The 20,100-nt window shown below is 41.3% G+C and overlaps 2 long non-coding RNA genes across 2 annotated transcripts; both read left to right on the top strand.

The window, feature by feature from the left end:
• Nucleotides 1-3,264: 3,264 nt before the first annotated feature.
• Nucleotides 3,265-4,721, top strand: LOC143417140 (uncharacterized). The gene is made up of 3 exons (XR_013097358.1): nt 3,265-4,205; nt 4,318-4,369; nt 4,486-4,721. It is a non-coding gene; the product is annotated as an uncharacterized LOC143417140 (long non-coding RNA).
• Nucleotides 4,722-13,472: 8,751 nt separating this feature from the next.
• On the top strand, nt 13,473-15,376 carry LOC143417139 (uncharacterized). Its single transcript, XR_013097357.1, has 3 exons — nt 13,473-13,754; nt 13,868-13,919; nt 14,036-15,376. It is a non-coding gene; the product is annotated as an uncharacterized LOC143417139 (long non-coding RNA).
• Nucleotides 15,377-20,100: the final 4,724 nt, after the last annotated feature.

Raw genomic sequence — 20,100 nt, 5'->3', positions numbered from 1 at the left:
GTGTATATCATCAAATAAAATGTGGCGTATCTTCTGTACGAAAACATCCCTTTTCACCCTTTGCTCATATAAATTTTACCCAATAAGAAGCTTTTATTTTTTTTAAAATACAGTTTTTAAATGACAATTTAATTAAGAAAAAAACAAACAAACCCTGAAGCCTGATTGGTTTTGTCACTTCATGCAGCAAGAACATGAGTTTTGCTCTCTAACAAAGAGAAGAATGTTGGGCCATCAGTTCATGCTCTGAGGCTCAGGCGCACTCTGGCTATTCAACAGGACTATGATCCGTCCACCTCAGCACAGTTTCCTCCACTATCCACCTCTAAACGACCGAAAAAAATGATTTTGGCCAAAGTCTGGACTTAAATCTGAGGCTTTGAGCTGGAAAACACTCCAGGGTGGCTGATTTCTTCATTTTATTTTGTCTCATTGCAAAGAAGACTAGACCCAAGTATACAAGGCAGGGCAGGGATAGCTCAGTAGGTAGAGTGGTTGCCCCATGATCGGAAGGTCGGGGGTTCGATTCCCCTTAACAGCTACCCTGAGGTACCCCTGAGCAAGGTACCGTCCCTACACACTGCTCCCCGGGCGCCCAATGGCTGCCCACTGCTTCACTGAGTGAATGGGTTAAATGCAGAGAGCAATTTCCCCACGGGGCTCAATAAAGTACAATAAAGTACACACAAAAGTTCCTCCACAGTAAGGTGAAAGACTCACAGCCATTGACTGGCATTCTTACTGCACAAACAGTTACCTGGTTTAGGGGGCAATTATTATTTTTTTCTTCACAGGCTTGGGTAAGTTCAGCTTTTTCCCCTTAATAAATGCAATTAATTAACAGCTGCATTTTCTTGGATCTTTACTGTCTAATATTAAAATGTATTTGATCTGGAACATCTTAAGTGTGACAAATATGCAAAATATAGTATAAATATATATACATTTATATAAATATATAAAGAAGAGCAAATACTTTCATAGCACTGTGTTAAAAAAGAAAAATGCTGTTTCTGTGCTGTGCTGAGCTCTGAAACCTGACTGAAACTCTTCAAATAAACCATTCCTCTGCAGATGATCTGTTAGCTGTTTGACAACTACTCTTTCAAGGATTTTTGATATGAAAGGAAGGTTGGAGATTGGCCTATAATTAGCTAAGACTGCTGGGTCTAGAGATGCTTTTTGAGTAAAGGTTTAACTACAGCCAGCTTGAAGGCCTGTGGTACATAGCCGATTATTAGAGATAGGTTGATCATATTTAAGATCGAAGAATTAATTAATGGCAGGACTTCTTTGAGCAGTTTTGTAGGAATGGGGTCTAAAAGACACGTTGATGGTTTGGAGGAAGTAATTATTGAAGTTAACTCAGAAAGATCAACTGGAGAAAAAGAGTCTAACTTAACATCAATGGTGCTGAAAGGAGCCAGCTGAGGTGGTTCGGGCATCTGACAAGGATGCCCCCTGGGCGCCTCCTGGGTGAGGTGTTTCAGGCATGTCCCACCGGGAGGAGGCCCCGGGGCAGACCCAGGACACGCTGGAGAGATTATATCTCTCGGCTGGCCTGGGAACGCCTTGGTGTTCCCCCGGATAAGCTGGAGGAGGTGGCTGGGGAGAGGGAGGTCTGGGCCTCTTTGCTTAGGCTGCTGCCCACGCGACCCGGCCCCGGATAAAGCGGATGAAGATGGATGGATACTAAAAGTAGCTGTAGATTGAGTATTTTTTTTTCTCTAATGGTTCAAATTTGATTTGTTTGTTGCTGAGTAGCTGTGGCAGTTAATCTTTGGGCGTTAAATGTCGTTGCTTTGTCCTTGGCTGCTGGTAAGTAAGGGATTCTTAGGTTCTTGATCCTTCCATCACAAATAGATGCTCTGAGACACGAACCCCTTTCACTAGTAGCTTCTACTAGCCACCAGCTATAACAACTGCTTTAATAGTAGTTAAAGCTAAAATTAAGCATTAGATACTGTTACAGCCGTTTTTATCTCCAGTTCTTTTCTTTCCTTTTTTACTTTAGCTTCTTTTTCCTGTGAAATTTGCTTTTATTTTAAGGCTCCTGATTTGGCTAACAGTGTCGCTTTCTCCGACTCTGCCTTTAAACCACCAGATGATACACAATGAGACTACACTGTAGCCATTTTAAAACCATGCTTTGATCATAGCAGCATATGTGAGAGTCACCTTTTCATTTCTTTATTCCGCTTCATTAATGCTATTCTCAGTAATGATCGGCCATCTCGTCCAAGTGCAGTCTGCAAAGTCCTGAAAAGAAGCATCCTTGAAACTTTCAAGCAAGGTTGTTTGATCTTTGTTCATTTTTTCTTTAGAAACCTGTTGAAGCATCTCTTTAACACTGTTCACAGAAGTCTCCAACCTGCCGAACTCAACCATCGCTTTGTTTTATCTTGAATGTCATAACCCCAGAACGAGTTGACATAGGATTTTAAAATTCATACCAAAGGTGCAGTTTCTAAAATTCCTGGATAAGTTCACATAATACATGGCACTAGTCCAAGATGGCGGCCAACCAAACCGTTTTGACAACCGGTTTGACCGGTTTCGTGCGTGTGCTCATGCGCGTTCAGGTGTGGTGGGGGTATGGTTGTTCGTGTGGAAATACCACAGGGGATCAGAGGGGTTATATGAGTTTATAGGTTTTTAACGGGGTTTTAATTTAATCAAACCATAGGGTTTTTAATTAAACTCTTTTTATCACTTAGGTGTATCGCAACATTCAGTTATGCATGTGTTCTTAAAAGCAATTCTTTGTTTCTTGTTTCATTCTTGACGGAGTGGAAGCTGTTTTGGTTCACAGTGCGCCTTAACAAAGAGGGGGTGCTCTAGTCAAAAGTGTTGGTAATAGTGTTTTAATCACGCTAATTTTCTAAATCTGACAATGTCTCAGCTTGCAGTGAGGCATGCATTTTATTTTATAAATGGCACAAATGGGAATTTCTTCTGAATGGGTAATGTCAGCATGTTCACAAGCGTTTCATTTAATCAAACCCCTAGTTTTAATTTAACTAGTTTTTCTTTCCAGGGTTGATGCGATCATTTTATTTAAAAATCGGGATTTCGGAATGTTGAACTAAGAGTGAGACAAAGCCAGCCAGCTAGTTTTTAACACAGTAAATGTCACAAATAGCATTCAGTCCTTTAGAAAATAAATGCTATAAGCAGCCAGTATCGCTCTTTTCAAACTAATCGTCTTTTAAATACACTCATTTTGTGATTCCGGTGTCACACCTTGCACCGATGCGAGCATTTTATTTATTTAAAAACGGATCAAACGGGCCATTTCTTCTGCAAGGGGTTTCATGGTTTCAGAGTAGTTTTTAACACAACAGATAGTCGCAAATAACATTCAGCCCTTTAGAAAATAAACGCTACAGTGATACTTCTAAAACCAGTCGCCCAGACCCGCTCCAACTTTTCAACAGCTGGCTAATTGTTTGAATTTGTTCAGGATTGCAAAAGCCCACCGCTGGGTATCACTAGTTGAGAGTACCATGCGAACAAGGGCCCAGCCTATTGTTTAAAGTGGCCGGTATTGGCTCTTTTTGTAATTCCTCGACAAGGTAAATGGGGCAGGTGTAGCTACCAATCGGGTGGCGACCCCGCCTATTGTCTGAAGTATCGGCTCCTTTGTAATTCCTTGAGAAGACAAAAGCCCTGAAGGGTCTCATTTAAATTGGTTGGAGACATACCTTTTCTTTTTGGAAACACCCACCCTATATAAAAAAAACACGCTCAGAGCCCGAAACCCTGAGCCATTTACGCCTCAAGATTCGCTGCAGAGCACACCATTTTCTTTGCGATCATCAACACTAACATCGTTCTTTATAACATGGACATGTAAACGGTAAGTAAAACAAAACCTATTATTGTATTTTTAAAAAGTGTTATGTTAACATATTATAGGATATTCAAACTATTTTTTTTCCTAAAACAAAAGCTTAATTTTTAGGAGTTCGGGAGAACGGCCCAGGGCCCTTTTCTTTAGAAACGGGCGCTTTTACAGCTGGAACTAGTTCTCTAACAGGCACAAGGTGTGTACAGCATTACTGGGTTTTAAAACGTATGTATGTTTTAAACTAGCGATTGTTTTAAATTATGTAATAACGTTTTTGTTTGATTTGTTCCAGGGTTAACAAACTGAGCAGGAAAACATTCAGACACCGCGACCACAGAGCCCAACCTTACATCAGGTGTGTATACAACGGGATGTATAGTTGTGTATTATTTTTTAAAAAGAAAAAAAAATTAAAAGGGGTTTAAACAATTACAAATGTTCTAAACTGACCGTTTTACACACGCCAGAGAACCGTGTGTGTGGAGGAGCAGGACCATCCCGAATAACGCACACTACAAGGTAAGCATAGGCATATATAAATTAGATAAAAAGAGATAGAGAGGGAGACACGCTTATTCAGTTTGAAATGGGTACATGTATAAAATGTTTTAACACATGTCTATCTATCTTCACAGACTGCAGAACAGCACCCCTCCTCATAATGATCAGGACACCGTACGATTCCAGACGTTTTTGGAATGTTTAAGCAGTATCGACCTCCCAGAACAACAAAAACCTGGAGCTTTGTGCAACAGTGGAGAGTCAGAACAGATCTTCATCAGCGAACCTGCAACACCCCCGAGTGAGTGGCTACCTCGCGATTTCTCTGATGTTTTTGAGTACAGTATATCAGATTTTGATCTAGTTCATATACCCACCCCCCCAGAATGTGTCAGAAAGAGCGTTGATTCACACACAGATTTCGAAGAAGGCGGCATAACAGACTCTCAAATATCAGCGGCGTATGATGTTTACATGAAGCTTCCAGATGCTCAGCCTGCTGAACGGAGTCATATAGTTTCAAAAAATGATATCCTATCTTTGATCGATGCTAAACTCAGCCAACATCAAGAAGCAGCACAGGGCGACTTGCATGAAATAGCTGGTGGTCTAACTAGTACCGGGCAGGCAATAAACAGTACCTGGGGTTTATTAGATCTCATTAGTACCCGCTTTTTAAATCGCTGACTTTTAAAATCCACACCATGGACCCACCCCGTAAATTATTCAAACACAATGATGGTACCTCCACTCGAGCTAAATGGTTTGACTTTGAGGCTTATAACCAGTGGGCTGCGCAAATAGTAAACAAATGCCAAGTTTTGCATGCAAGACTTAGTAGTGCAGCAGCATCAGCCTCATCTGATACACATCCTCGTCAGACTGTTCCTACGTCTGCTATTGCTGATGGGGCTATTGTTGCTAATAATAGTGATAGTACAGCAGGTGTTGCTCGGGCCGTTGCTGTTACTGATGCTAACCATATAGCTGGTGCTGCTGGTGATTTTGCGTCTGATGCACAATCTAGCCGGGTCACCTCTGCTGCAGCTACTGCAGTTGTTATTGAGCCTGTTACCGCTTCTACTATTACTTCAACCACACATGCGTGTCCGGGCTCCGCTGGTGATGCTGCAACACCACACACACCCTCAATCATTGTAAATTTCTCACAAACAGATACTACTGTAATTGAGCCCGTTGTGCAGTCTGGGTCCGGCAGTCGCTCTCAGTCACACATTAGAGAGATATCTAATTTTAATGCTCGCGAATTGCGTGAACGCCTTGATTTTAGAGGTCTCGATCATCCAGAACAAGTGCTGGCGCGAGTGCGCGAGTGCTTAGCCAATGTGATAGACAGAGCTGTGGCGGGATCCCAACAGGGCAGTGTTCTAAACGTGGTCCTGCGTGGCCCCTCGCTGGCTTCAGATGTTCAGGCTGTTTTAAACGCTGATGATCGGTATGATCCGGAGCTGTTTCTCGATCAAATTGCACAAGTTATGCAGAGTAATGATGAATCTATCGGTGATGATGAATTAGAGTTTATTGTCACGGTATAGCTCAGAACAGTAGTGGTGGGTCTCGCTTAAGACTGGCGCACATACCTTATGATGAGATTCTCTGATGATCCCCTGTGATCATATGAAACATTGCATGCACTGTGGCACCACATATAGAGAATCCAAGAAATTGCCACACAAATGTGCGCAGCCTGGATGCGAGCACCGCCGCGAACCTAAATTAGCAGGAGACTCCGAGCATCAGTGTTTCATACAGCCTGTTGAAAAACAGAAGCCTAACGATAAATACATTTTATATGATTTTGAGACGCGGTACCACAACGGTAAACACGAGGCTAACTTTGTGTGTGCGTCTGATCTGAAGGGCAATAAGTTCAGATTTAATACATTAAAGTGTGTGGAGGCGTTTGTGCAGCATTACAGACGCCCAAGGTTTCGTGGGTACACTTTCATAGCACATAATGCATCTGGCTTTGATAACTACATACTCCTCGAGTACTTTGTCAGACAGAGCATAACACCTAGTGTCATAATGAGCGGCAGCCGTGTGATTTTAATGCATGACAGGGACTATGACCAGCGGTGGATTGATTCGTTCAGCTTTTTGCCCATGGGCCTTGCCAAAATACCCTCTGCTTTAGGTTTTCAAGACCTGCAGAAGAGCCATTTCCCACACAGGTTTAATACGAGGGATAATGAGCGTTATGTGGGCCCGTACCCAGATCCCTCCTTCTACGGCTATGAGCACATGTCTGAAAGCGATAAGGTGCGATTCATGGAATGGTACCAGGTTGCCTCGCAGAATCCCTTTGATTTTCAGGCTGAACTCAGGCGTTACTGTGTTAACGATGTTGATGTCCTGCGTAAAGCATGCAGCATTTATCGTGACACGCTACTGGGTTGTACTCAAGTTGATCCATTCACGTATACCACCCTGGCTGCATTTAGTATGGGTGTGTATAAAACGCTGTTTCTGCCTAGAGACGCGCTCGCTCTCACGGGGCATACGTTGAGCAGAACAAGACGTTTTCTAACGTCACTGTCTGAAGACCGTGGTTTTTTAAAACACACACCAAAAAAGAACACCCCTGGTGGACCGCTGCGACATAGTACACTAAAAAAAATAAAGAATAAAAAAAAACAAATTAAAGGGGGGTCCTGTAGAGTGGTTGGATTTTTGAATTCAGGTTTTTTTCTTATTGCAGAAATTGTTCTTCTGCTAAAAATATTTGCTGTTTGGTGTTTTTCTACTGTTATGGTTTTTTTTTCACTTATTGCTGCTAAATTGTTTTGTTTTCTTTTCTTTTATTACTGTTAAATATTTTATGTCTTTTATTACTGGTTAATGTTTGATGTCTTTTATTTATGTTTAAACAAAGTATGTTATGAATCTATATATGTATATATATATATACGAGATTTGATAATAAATACCATTGACTCGATTAAATCATGCTCTCATGTTGTTTTTATTATTATTCTCATTAGTACATATCAGTATCCACATTGCACACACACATAATCACTGCATACAGCAACAGGTTGTATGTTGTTGACAAATCGACACACCATAGCATCATTACAAATTAAATTAGACCCATACATGTTAAGCAGGCGGGCATAAGATACACCATTTTGCATATGATATAAAAAAAATACACAATGTTGACCGCATGTGATGGAGAAGTCCTTCTGCACTTGTTTTCCTGAACATAAAACAGTGGAACAGTTTTTTAGAAGAAACATCTTTATTGCTGGGGGGAAACTGTCTAACGAGTGACCAAAACTATCAAAAAAATAACCGCGTCTGTCTCTCGAAATATAAACAGCAAGCCAATGTTCCCCTGGCATCGTAGAAGGGTGGGTGTTTACAATACCCATAGCTGGGAGTCTTTGAAGTCGTTCAGTGGTTAGCTGATCATAGGCTAACACGCCTAGGAAATGTTTTTATTGATAATGCCGCCGACCACGGCTGATAGTTCTATAGTGTTCATGACCGTTTTTGTCTCAATAGTAGTCCAAGAGCACTTGTCTCATGTTAGATATTTCAATGACTGAATCAAATACAGAATAACACAAGAGGTTCACTGTACGGGGTAGTGGATTTCTGAAACGGGTTTCCAATCTCACGTTCCCAGTTTTAATTAACGACACATTCCCTGAATGTCCTTTGTCAGCTTCCAGATTGAAACAGAATAAAGTGTAGCCGTTACCAAAGTCTGCACGTGTTATGGCCAAGGATCTGTCCTTTAAATGTCTTCCTGTGGTTTGTATCAGCTGGTAAAATTCTCTGATATAGTGTCTGTGAAGGTTCTCAGTCATACAGGTCATCGTAGTCAAAGGAGCTTGCAAAGAAAAGCGTCTGGACTTCTTTAAGTTACTTGAAGACGTTTCACCTCTCATCCGAGAAGCTTCTTCAGTTCTAAGGTCAAATGGTGGAGAGTCCCAGATATAAACCTAGTGGGAGTGACCCCCACAGAGGGACAAAAGGACCCCCTGATGATCCTCTAATCGCCTGAGCCAAGGTGTGAAACTGGGTGTGGGTCCCAATCAGCCAGAGTTTCGGGTGTGTTCATTGTGAAACCTGGCCCCACCTTATCATGCAAATTCCTGAGATCAGATGGCCCAGGATGTGAGTGGGCGTTAAGGCGTCTGGGAAGGGATCTCAAAACTGGATTATAGATGGCAGAGAGTTGGTGTCGTAAACCCCCGCCTCTGTTCAAAGATGGTCGCTCACAGTGGACATAGATGGCTTCTTTCACTCCTCTTTCAAACCATCTGTCCTCTCTGTCCAAAATGTGAACATTGGCATCCTCGAAAGAGTGACCTTTATCCTTAAGATGCAGATGGACTGCTGAGTCTTGTCCTGTGGAGGTGGATCTTCTGTGTTGTGCCATGCGCTTGTGAAGTGGCTGTTTGGTCTCTCCAATGTAGAGGTCTGGGCATTCCTCGCTGCACTGTACAGCATACACCACATTGTTGAGTCTGTGTTTTGGTGTTTTATCTTTCGGGTGAACCAGTTTCTGTCTGAGTGTGTTGCTGGGTCTGAAATGCACCGGGATGTCATGCTTGGAGAAAACTCTCCTGAGTTTTTCTGACACACCGGCTACATAGGGGATGACAATGTTGTTGCGTCTGTCCTTCTTATCCTCCCTCGCTGGTGTCTGGTCTTCTTTTCTGTGCCTCTTTGCTGACTTTAAGAACGCCCATTTAGGATAGCCGCACGTTTTGAGTGCTTCCTTTACATGCGTGTGTTCCTTCTTTTTTCCTTCAGGCTTAGAGGGAACATGTTCTGCCCGGTGGTGTAGGGTCCTAATTACTCCAAGTTTGTGTTCCAGAGGGTGATGGGAGTCAAAGAGGAGGTACTGGTCCGTGTGTGTGGGCTTCCGGTAAACTTCAGTGTTGAGGTTGCCGTTCTCTTCAATGTGCACAGCGCAGGAAAGGCAAACAGTTGTCCTTTGTGTCTTCCTGGTGAACTTGATGTTTTTATCCACAGCGTTAATGTGCGCAGTGAAGGATTCCACTTCTTGTGTCTTGATTTTGACCCAGGTGTCGTCCACATATCTGTACCAGTGGCTGGGTACTCTTCCTTTGAAAGAGCCAAGAGCCTTCCTTTCCACTTCCTCCATGTAAAGGTCCATGTAAAAACCCTTGTTGTATTTAAATGTGTGGTGGTGAGGCAGAGGTCTAACAGAGTGCTAACAGTCTGATCGGGGGTGATCGCTTCTCTCTTCTTGTAGGCGTTTTACCAAACCAAATCAAAGCAACTAGTACTGAGTCTCCCTGTCAATGTTGATCAAACAGTGTCATGAGAAATGTTCATCAGCACCATCATTAAAACTGACCAGTACTGTCTTGTGACATCACAGCTATCGGACTCAAAAACAGGTCATTGGCAGCTAAAGTCATATAACATACTGCCAAGAGATGAAAATACTGAAAAATGGTGAAAGCAAAGTTTTCAGCCATGAGATTATTGTTTATGCAATTTTAGGAAAAGATCATAATTTAAAAAAAAGTCTATGCTACTGGGGATGGTAATACTGTTATTAAAAATATGATTAAAAACATAAAAACCGCTTGTCCACATTTTTTTAAGTTTATTTTAATCAGAATATGAATAGTGTAAAATTTGAGCACTTGAGAATCTCTCAAGTCTTGAATGTTTGAATTCAGTGATGCCACGTTAAAAAATACAGATATTCAGTAAGATACAGTTTTTTTTTCATAGGTGTTTTTTAACTAGACAGAATGACCAGTTGGCACAGATGCAAAGGAAATGTGCAGCTGAACACGTTACATATTTTGGGCTGGTTAATGAACAGCCTCCAATTATCTGCATCATACTCAAAATTCATTGCAAACCATAAGATCTTCAACATCAGTGCAATAAACAAAGTTATGATCGGTTTAATAGAATAGAACAAGATCCTCCTCACAATACATATTAATAAAAAAACTGTGTTCACTGAGGCAGGAAGTGCTCGTCACAGAGCCTACACCTAAATAACTCAAATGCTTCTTTTGTCAGATCCAAGTCTCACAGTCTCATATAAGTCATTTAACTCTGACGAGTGAACTCGAAATTTCAAGTTAGCCCTGGCAGTCAGGAAGTGCTGTGAAGTTACGTAATGTCCTTGTCACTCTTGAAGCAGAAGCGGAAGAAATTACGTAATTCAAGACTGGCAATGCTCACTAGAAATTTTAACTTATTTTACTAACTTAAATTTTAACTTAACATCCATTTTTTTTCCCTTAAATTTCTACTTGTTAACTTGAAATGTTGAGTTATTCTTGGAGTTACTCTTTTGTTTCCAGTAGCAGAAACCAGCTTCCACAGAATGTTTCAGACTGGTGTCATTGGAAGGTCAGGGTAACTGATTCATGACGTACAAACTGTGTTTGTAACTCCACCCACAGCATTTTTCCAAACCCAAGCTCTTTCCCGTCTTCTTAGAGCCAATAATGTAAACTACACAACGTGTGTCACTGACATCATTAGAAGCATTAATGGTTTTTCTGTTTTTTATATTAATGACTTTGTCCTTGTGTCAACTCAGAAGACAGTAGGTTGTTTTTCTGACATCCAAAAAGATTTATTGTTAACAAACAAACAAACAAATAAAAAATAAATCCAGGATTGATCTCCTGAAACACTAAAATGTTTAAAGAATAAAAACTGAAAAGATTTAGAATTTAAAATTGTATGATTTACAAAAAAACCCCAACTATTTCCAGCACTATACAAAAGTCTTGGGTCAATCGTCACTTTTTAATATTTTGCTAGGAAAACGGGAAATAGGTTTAATCAATAGCTGCACCTAATTTACATGGAAAAACAGTACATGAGGCCGGCCTCGGATAAAGCGGATGAAGATGGATGGATACTAAAAGTAGCTGTAGATTGAGTATTTTTTTTTTCTCTAATGGTTCAAATTTGATTTGTTTGTTGCTGAGTAGCTGTTAATCTTTGGGCGTTAAATGTCGTTGCTTTGTCCTTGGCTGCTGGTAAGTAAGGTTCTTGATCCTTCCATCACAAATAGATGCTCTGAGACACGAACCCCTTTCACTAGTAGCTTCTACTAGCCACCAGCTATAACAACTGCTTTAATAGTAGTTAAAGCTAAAATTAAGCATTAGAAACTGTTACAGCCGTTTTTATCTCCAGCTCTTTTCTTTCCTTTTTTACTTTAGCTTCTTTTTCCTGTGAAATTTGCTTTTATTTTAAGGCTCCTGATTTGGCTAACAGTGTCGCTTTCTCCGACTCTGCCTTTAAACCACCAGATGATACACAATGAGACTACACTGTAGCCATTTTAAAACCATGCTTTGATCATAGCAGCATATGTGAGAGTCACCTTTTCATTTCTTTATTCCGCTTCATTAATGCTATTCTCAGTAATGATCGGCCATCTCGTCCAAGTGCAGTCTGCAAAGTCCTGAAAAGAAGCATCCATGAAACTTTCAAGCAAGGTTGTTTGATCTTTGTTCATTTTTTCTTTAGAAACCTGTTGAAGCATCTCTTTAACACTGTTCACAGAAGTCTCCAACCTGCCGAACTCAACCATCGCTTTGTTTTATCTTGAATGTCATAACCCCAGAACGAGTTGACATAGGATTTTAAAATTCATACCAAAGGTGCAGTTTCTAAAATTCTTGGATAAGTTCACATAATACATGGCACTAGTCCAAGATGGCGGCCAACCAAACCGTTTTGACAACTGGTTTGACCGGTTTCGTGCGTGTGCTCATGCGCGTTCAGGTGTGGTGGGGGTATGGTTGTTCGTGTGGAAATACCACAGGGGATCAGAGGGGTTATATGAGTTTATAGGTTTTTAACGGGGTTTTAATTTAATCAAACCATAGGGTTTTTAATTAAACTATGTTTATCACTTAGGTGTATCGCAACATTCAGTTATGCATGTGTTCTTAAAAGCAATTCTTTGTTTCTTGTTTCATTCTTGACGGAGTGGAAGCTGTTTTGGTTCACAGTGCGCATTAACAAAGAGGGGGTGCTCTAGTCAAAAGTGTTGGTAATAGTGTTTTAATCACACTAATTTTCTAAATCTGACAATGTCTCAGCTTGCAGTGAGGCATGCATTTTATTTTATAAATGGCACAAATGGGAATTTCTTCTGAATGGGTAATGTCAGCATGTTCACAAGCGTTTCATTTAATCAAACCCCTAGTTTTAATTTAACTAGTTTTTCTTTCCAGGGTTGATGCGATCATTTTATTTAAAAATCGGGATTTCGGAATGTTGAACTAAGAGTGAGACAAAGCCAGCCAGCTAGTTTTTAACACAGTAAATGTCACAAATAGCATTCAGTCCTTTAGAAAATAAATGCTATAAGCAGCCAGTATCGCTCTTTTCAAACTAATCGTCTTTTAAATACACTCATTTTGTGATTCCGGTGTCACACCTTGCACCGATGCGAGCATTTTATTTATTTAAAAACGGATCAAACGGGCCATTTCTTCTGTAAGGGGTTTCATGGTTTCAGAGTAGTTTTTAACACAACAGATAGTCGCAAATAACATTCAGCCCTTTAGAAAATAAACGCTACAGTGATACTTCTAAAACCAGTCGCCCAGACCCGCTCCAACTTTTCAACAGCTGGCTAATTGTTTGAATTTGTTCAGGATTGCAAAAGCCCACCGCTGGGTACCACTAGTTGAGAGTACCATGCGAACAAGGGCCCAGCCTATTGTTTAAAGTGGCCGGTATCGGCTCTTTTTGTAATTCCTCGACAAGGTAAATGGGGCAGGTGTAGCTACCAATCGGGTGGCGACCCCGCCTATTGTCTGAAGTATCGGCTCCTTTGTAATTCCTTGAGAAGACAAAAGCCCTGAAGGGTCTCATTTAAATTGGTTGGAGACATACCTTTTCTTTTTGGAAACACCCACCCTATATAAAAAAAACACGCTCAGAGCCCGAAACCCTGAGCCATTTACGCCTCAAGATTCGCTGCAGGGCACACCATTTTCTTTGCGATCATCAACACTAACATCGTTCTTTATAACATGGACATGTAAACGGTAAGTAAAACAAAACCTATTATTGTATTTTTAAAAAAGTGTTATGTTAACATATTATAGGATATTCAAACTATTTTTTTTCCTAAAACAAAAGCTTAATTTTTTGGAGTTCGGGAGAACGGCCCAGGGCCCTTTTCTTTAGAAACGGGCGCTTTTACAGCTGGAACTAGTTCTCTAACAGGCACAAGGTGTGTACAGCATTACTGGGTTTTAAAACGTATGTATGTTTTAAACTAGCGATTGTTTTAAATTATGTAATAACGTTTTTGTTTGATTTGTTCCAGGGTTAACAAACTGAGCAGGAAAACATTCAGACACCGCGACCACAGAGCCCAACCTTACATCAGGTGTGTATACAACGGGATGTATAGTTGTGTATTATTTTTTAAAAAGAAAAAAAAATTTAAAAGGGGTTTAAACAATTACAAATGTTCTAAACTGACCGTTTTACACACGCCAGAGAACCGTGTGTGTGGAGGAGCAGGACCATCCCGAATAACGCACACTACAAGGTAAGCATAGGCATATATAAATTAGATAAAAAGAGATAGAGAGGGAGACACGCTTATTCAGTTTGAAATGGGTACATGTATAAAATGTTTTAACACATGTCTATCTATCTTCACAGACTGCAGAACAGCACCCCTCCTCATAATGATCAGGACACCGTACGATTCCAGACGTTTTTGGAATGTTTAAGCAGTATCGACCTCCCAGAACAACAAAAACCTGGAGCTTTGTGCAACAGTGGAGAGTCAGAACAGATCTTCATCAGCGAACCTGCAACACCTCCGAGTGAGTGGCTACCTCGCGATTTCTCTGATGTTTTTGAGTACAGTATATCAGATTTTGATCTAGTTCATATACCCACCACCCCAGAATGTGTCAGAAAGAGCGTTGATTCACACATAGATTTCGAAGAAGGCGGCATAACAGACTCTCAAATATCAGCGGCGTATGATGCTTACATGAAGCTTCCAGACGCTCAGCCTACTGAACAGACTCATATAGCTTCAATAGCTGATAAATTATGTTTGATTGAAGCTAGACTCAATCAATACCACCAAGAAGCACAGGTACAAAGGCAACAGTTTACCAAATTCATAAACAAAGTGTGTAGTACATTAGACAACATCTGCAGCAAAATTTCAAGTCCCTGACTTTTAAAATCCAGACCATGGACCCTCCAAATAAATTATTTAAACATAATAACGGAACCTCCACTCCTGTTAGATGTTTTGACTTAGAGACTTTTATGCAGTGGGCTGAAGAAACAGATAAAAAATTAGACGATATTATAGCTAGACTTAATAGGGTGCCTGCATCAGCCTCATCCGATACACATCCTTGTCAGACTGTTCCTACGCCTGCTATTGCTGATGGGGCTATTGTTGCTAATAATAGTGATAGTACAGCAGGTGTTGCTCGGGCCGTTGCTGTTACTGATGCTAACCATATAGCTTGTGCTGCTGGTGATTTTGCGTCTGATGCACAATCTAGCCGGGTCACCTCTGCTGCAGCTACTGCAGTTGTTATTGAGCCTGTTACCGCTTCTACTATTACTTCAACCACACATGCGTGTCCGGGCTCCGCTGGTGATGCTGCAACACCACACACACCCTCAATCATTGTAAATTTCTCACAAACAGATACTACTGTAATTGAGCCCGTTGTGCAGTCTGGGTCCGGCAGTCGCTCTCAGTCACACATTAGAGAGATATCTAATTTTAATGCTCGCGAATTGCGTGAACGCCTTGATTTTAGAGGTATAAGTCTCGATCATCCAGAACAAGTGCCTGCGCGAGTGCTTAGCCAATGAGATAGACAGAGCTGTGGCGGGATCCCAACAGGGCAGTGTTCTAAACGTGGTCCTGCGTGGCCCCTCGCTGGCTTCAGATGTTCAGGCTGTTTTAAACGCTGATGATCGGTATGATCCGGAGCTGTTTCTCGATCAAATTGCACAAGTTATGCAGAGTAATGATGAATCTGTCGGTGATGATGAATTAGAGTTTATTGTCACGGTAGCTCAGAACAGTAGTGGTGGGTCTCGCTTAAGACTGGTGCACATACCTTATGATGAGATTCTCTGATGATCCCCTGTGATCATATGAAACATTGCATGCACTGTGGCACCACATATAGAGAATCCAAGAAATTGCCACACAAATGTGCGCAGCCTGGATGCGAGCACCGCCGCGAACCTAAATTAGCAGGAGACTCCGAGCATCAGTGTTTCATACAGCCTGTTGAAAAACAGAAGCCTAACGATAAATACATTTTATATGATTTTGAGACGCGGTACCACAACGGTAAACACGAGGCTAACTTTGTGTGTGCGTCTGATCTGAAGGGCAATAAGTTCAGATTTAATACATTAAAGTGTGTGGAGGCGTTTGTGCAGCATTACAGACGCCCAAGGTTTCGTGGGTACACTTTCATAGCACATAATGCATCTGGCTTTGATAACTACATACTCCTCGAGTACTTTGTCAGACAGAGCATAACACCTAGTGTCATAATGAGCGGCAGCCGTGTGATTTTAATGCATGACAGGGACTATGACCAGCGGTGGATTGATTCGTTCAGCTTTTTGCCCATGGGCCTTGCCAAAATACCCTCTGCTTTAGGTTTTCAAGACCTGCAGAAGAGCCATTTCCCACACAGGTTTAATACGAGGGATAATGAGCGTTATGTGGGCCCGTACCCAGATCCCTCCTTCTACGGCTATGAGCACATGTCTGAAAGCGATAAGGTGCGATTCATGGAATGGTACCAGGTTGCCTCGCAGAATCCCTTTGATTTTCAGGCTGAACTCAGGCGTTACTGTGTTAACGATGTTGATGTCCTGCGTAAAGCATGCAGCATTTATCGTGACACGCTACTGGGTTGTACTCAAGTTGATCCATTCACGTATACCACCCTGGCTGCATTTAGTATGGGTGTGTATAAAACGCTGTTTCTGCCTAGAGACGCGCTCGCTCTCACGGGGCATACGTTGAGCAGAACAAGACGTTTTCTAACGTCACTGTCTGAAGACCGTGGTTTTTTAAAACACACACCAAAAAAGAACACCCCTGGTGGACCGCTGCGACATAGTACACTAAAAAAAATAAAGAATAAAAAAAAACAAATTAAAGGGGGGTCCTGTAGAGTGGTTGGATTTTTGAATTCAGGTTTTTTTCTTATTGCAGAAATTGTTCTTCTGCTAAAAATATTTGCTGTTTGGTGTTTTTCTACTGTTATGGTTTTTTTTTCACTTATTGCTGCTAAATTGTTTTGTTTTCTTTTCTTTTATTACTGTTAAATATTTTATGTCTTTTATTACTGGTTAATGTTTGATGTCTTTTATTTATGTTTAAACAAAGTATGTTATGAATCTATATATCTATATATCTATATATCTATATATATATCTATATATATCTATATATATATATAGATATATATACGAGATTTGATAATAAATACCATTGACTCGATTAAATCATGCTCTCATGTTGTTTTTATTATTATTCTCATTAGTACATATCAGTATCCACATTGCACACACACATAATCACTGCATACAGCAACAGGTTGTATGTTGTTGACAAATCGACACACCATAGCATCATTACAAATTAAATTAGACCCATACATGTTAAGCAGGCGGGCATAAGATACACCATTTTGCATATGATATTAAAAAAAATACACAATGTTGACCGCATGTGATGGAGAAGTCCTTCTGCACTTGTTTTCCTGAATATAAAACAGTGGAACAGTTTTTTAGAAGAAACATCTTTATTGCTGGGGGGAAACTGTCTAACGAGTGAACAAAACTATCAAAAAAATAACCGCGTCTGTCTCTCGAAATATAAACAGCAAGCCAATGTTCCCCTGGCATCGTAGAAGGGTGGGTGTTTACAATACCCATAGCTGGGAGTCTTTGAAGCCGTTCAGTGGTTAGCTGATCATAGGCTAACACGCCTAGGAAATGTGTGTTTTTATTGATAATGCCGCCGACCACGGCTGATAGTTCTATAGTGTTCATGACCGTTTTTGTCTCAATAGTAGTCCAAGAGCACTTGTCTCATGTTAGATATTTCAATGACTGAATCAAATACAGAATAACACAAGAGGTTCACTGTACGGGGTAGTGGATTTCTGAAACGGGTTTCCAATCTCACGTTCCCAGTTTTAATTAACGACACATTCCCTGAATGTCCTTTGTCAGCTTCCAGATTGAAACAGAATAAAGTGTAGCCGTTACCAAAGTCGTCACGTGTTATGGCCAACGATCTGTCCTTTAAATGTCTTCCTGTGGTTTGTATCAGCTGGTAAAATTCTCTGATATAGTGTCTGTGAAGGTTCTCAGTCATCCAGGTCATCGTAGTCAAAGGAGCTTGCAAAGAAAAGCGTCTGGACTTCTTTAAGTTACTTGAAGATGTTTCACCTCTCATCCGAGAAGCTTCTTCAGTTCTAAGGTCAAATGGTGGAGAGTCCCAGATATAAACCTAGTGGGAGTAACCCCCCACAGAGGGACAAAAGGACCCCCTGATGATCCTCTAATCGCCTGAGACAAGGTGTGAAACTGGGTGTGGGTCCCAATCAGCCAGAGTTTCGGGTGGGTTCATTGTGAAACCTGGCCCCACCTTATCATGCGAATTCCTGTGGTCAGATGGCCCAGGATGTGAGTGGGCGTTAAGGCGTCTGGGAAGGGATCTCAAAACTGGATTATAGATGGCAGAGAGTTTGTTAGGTATTTTAGCACTACGGTTAGCATTTACTGGATATTGTTTTATAGTGACATTATACAGGAAAACTCTGTTATTCAATAAGGCCCCTTTGTTTCAGTGTTTTTCTCTTTGACCCAAGAATTGATGTGTGAGAATCACAGGCTGGTACAAGGTTGAAATACCACAGAGATCACTCCCTCAGCTACATTAGTTTCTTAATCTTTTAGACGCCTGTTGAAGGCCAAATGGTTTGTTTCAGATTTCACTAATAAAAGAACTCTTCGTTTTGTGCCTTGAAAATATGTCGCTGAGATAATCACAATTGTAGCTGAACTGATAAACTACACAAAGGATGCTTCTTCACCCAAGGGCAGGAAGACGCTGCCTTATCTTGGTCTGTACTGGTTTAAACTGATAATCTGCTGTCTCATGAATTTTACCCTCTATATAAACTGTTGTACTTGTGAATAAAGTTGAGTCAATTTGGGAAGACAACCTGAAGCAGTCTCTGTTTTCTTGTTCTCCCAAGCTGCTCCCGAGCTCGTACTAACACGCTGAATGGCATGCTTGAATATTACTTGAGAATATATTTGACTGTGTTACAGACTAAGGGACATTCTCTGCTGATAGGTGAAGGTACATTCTCTGCTGATAGACGTCCACGCCTCGAAGGAAGTCGATCCACGGATTAGGCCTTGGAAGCCGTTTCCTTCAGAGTTGGTGTCGTAAACCACCGCCTCTGTTCAAAGATGGTCGCTCACAGTGGACATAGATGGCTTCTTTCACTCCTCTTTCAAACCATCTGTCCTCTCTGTCCAAAATGTGAACATTAGCATCCTCGAAAGAGTGTCCTCTATCCTTAAGATGCAGATGGACTGCTGAGTCTTGTCCTGTGGAGGTGGCTCTTCTGTGTTGTGCCATGCGCTTGTGAAGTGGCTGTTTGGTCTCTCCAATGTAGAGGTCTGGGCATTCCTCGCTGCACTGTACAGCATACACCACATTGTTAAGTCTGTGTTTTGGCGTTTTATCTTTCGGGTGAACCAGTTTCTGTCTGAGTGTGTTGCTGGGTCTGAAATACACCGGGATGTCATGCTTGGAGAAAACTCTCCTGAGTTTTTCTGATACACCGGCTACATAGGGGATGACAAAGTTGTTGCGTCTGTCCTTCTTATCCTCCCTCGCTGGTGTCTGGTCTTCTTTTCTGTGCCTCTTTGCTGACTTTAAGAACGCCCATTTAGGATATCCACACGTTTTGAGTGCTTCCTTTACATGCGTGTGTTCCTTCTTTTTTCCTTCAGGCTTAGAGGGAACATGTTCTGCCCGGTGGTGTAGGGTCCTAATTACTCCAAGTTTGTGTTCCAGAGGGTGATGGAAGTCAAAGAGGAGGTACTGGTCCGTGTGTGTGGGCTTCCGGTAAACTTCAGTGTTGAGGTTGCCGTTCTCTTCAATGTGCACAGCGCAGGAAAGGCAAACAGTTGTCCTTTGTGTCTTCCTGGTGAACTTGATGTTTTTATCCACAGCGTTAATGTGCGCAGTGAAGGATTCCACTTCTTGTGTCTTGATTTTGACCCAGGTGTCGTCCACATATCTGTACCAGTGGCTGGGTACTCTTCCTTTGAAAGAGCCAAGAGCCTTCCTTTCCACTTCCTCCATGTAAAGGTCCATGTAAAAACCCTTGTTGTATTTAAATGTGTGGTGGTGAGGCAGAGGTCTAACAGAGTGCTAACAGTCTGATCGGGGGTGATCGCTTCTCTCTTCTTGTAGGCGTTTTACCAAACCAAATCAAAGCAACTAGTACTGAGTCTCCCTGTCAATGTTGATCAAACAGTGTCATGAGAAATGTTCATCAGCACCATCATTAAAACTGACCAGTACTGTCTTGTGACATCACAGCTATCGGACTCAAAAACAGGTCATTGGCAGCTAAAGTCATATAACATACTGCCAAGAGATGAAAATACTGAAAAATGGTGAA

Source organism: Maylandia zebra, linkage group LG3 (genome assembly GCF_041146795.1).
Source record: "Maylandia zebra isolate NMK-2024a linkage group LG3, Mzebra_GT3a, whole genome shotgun sequence".
In the NCBI taxonomy this organism is placed as follows: Eukaryota; Metazoa; Chordata; class Actinopteri; order Cichliformes; family Cichlidae; genus Maylandia; species Maylandia zebra.
The sequence above is the reverse complement of the archived record's forward strand: the minus strand, read 5'-3'. Positions and strand labels throughout refer to the sequence as shown.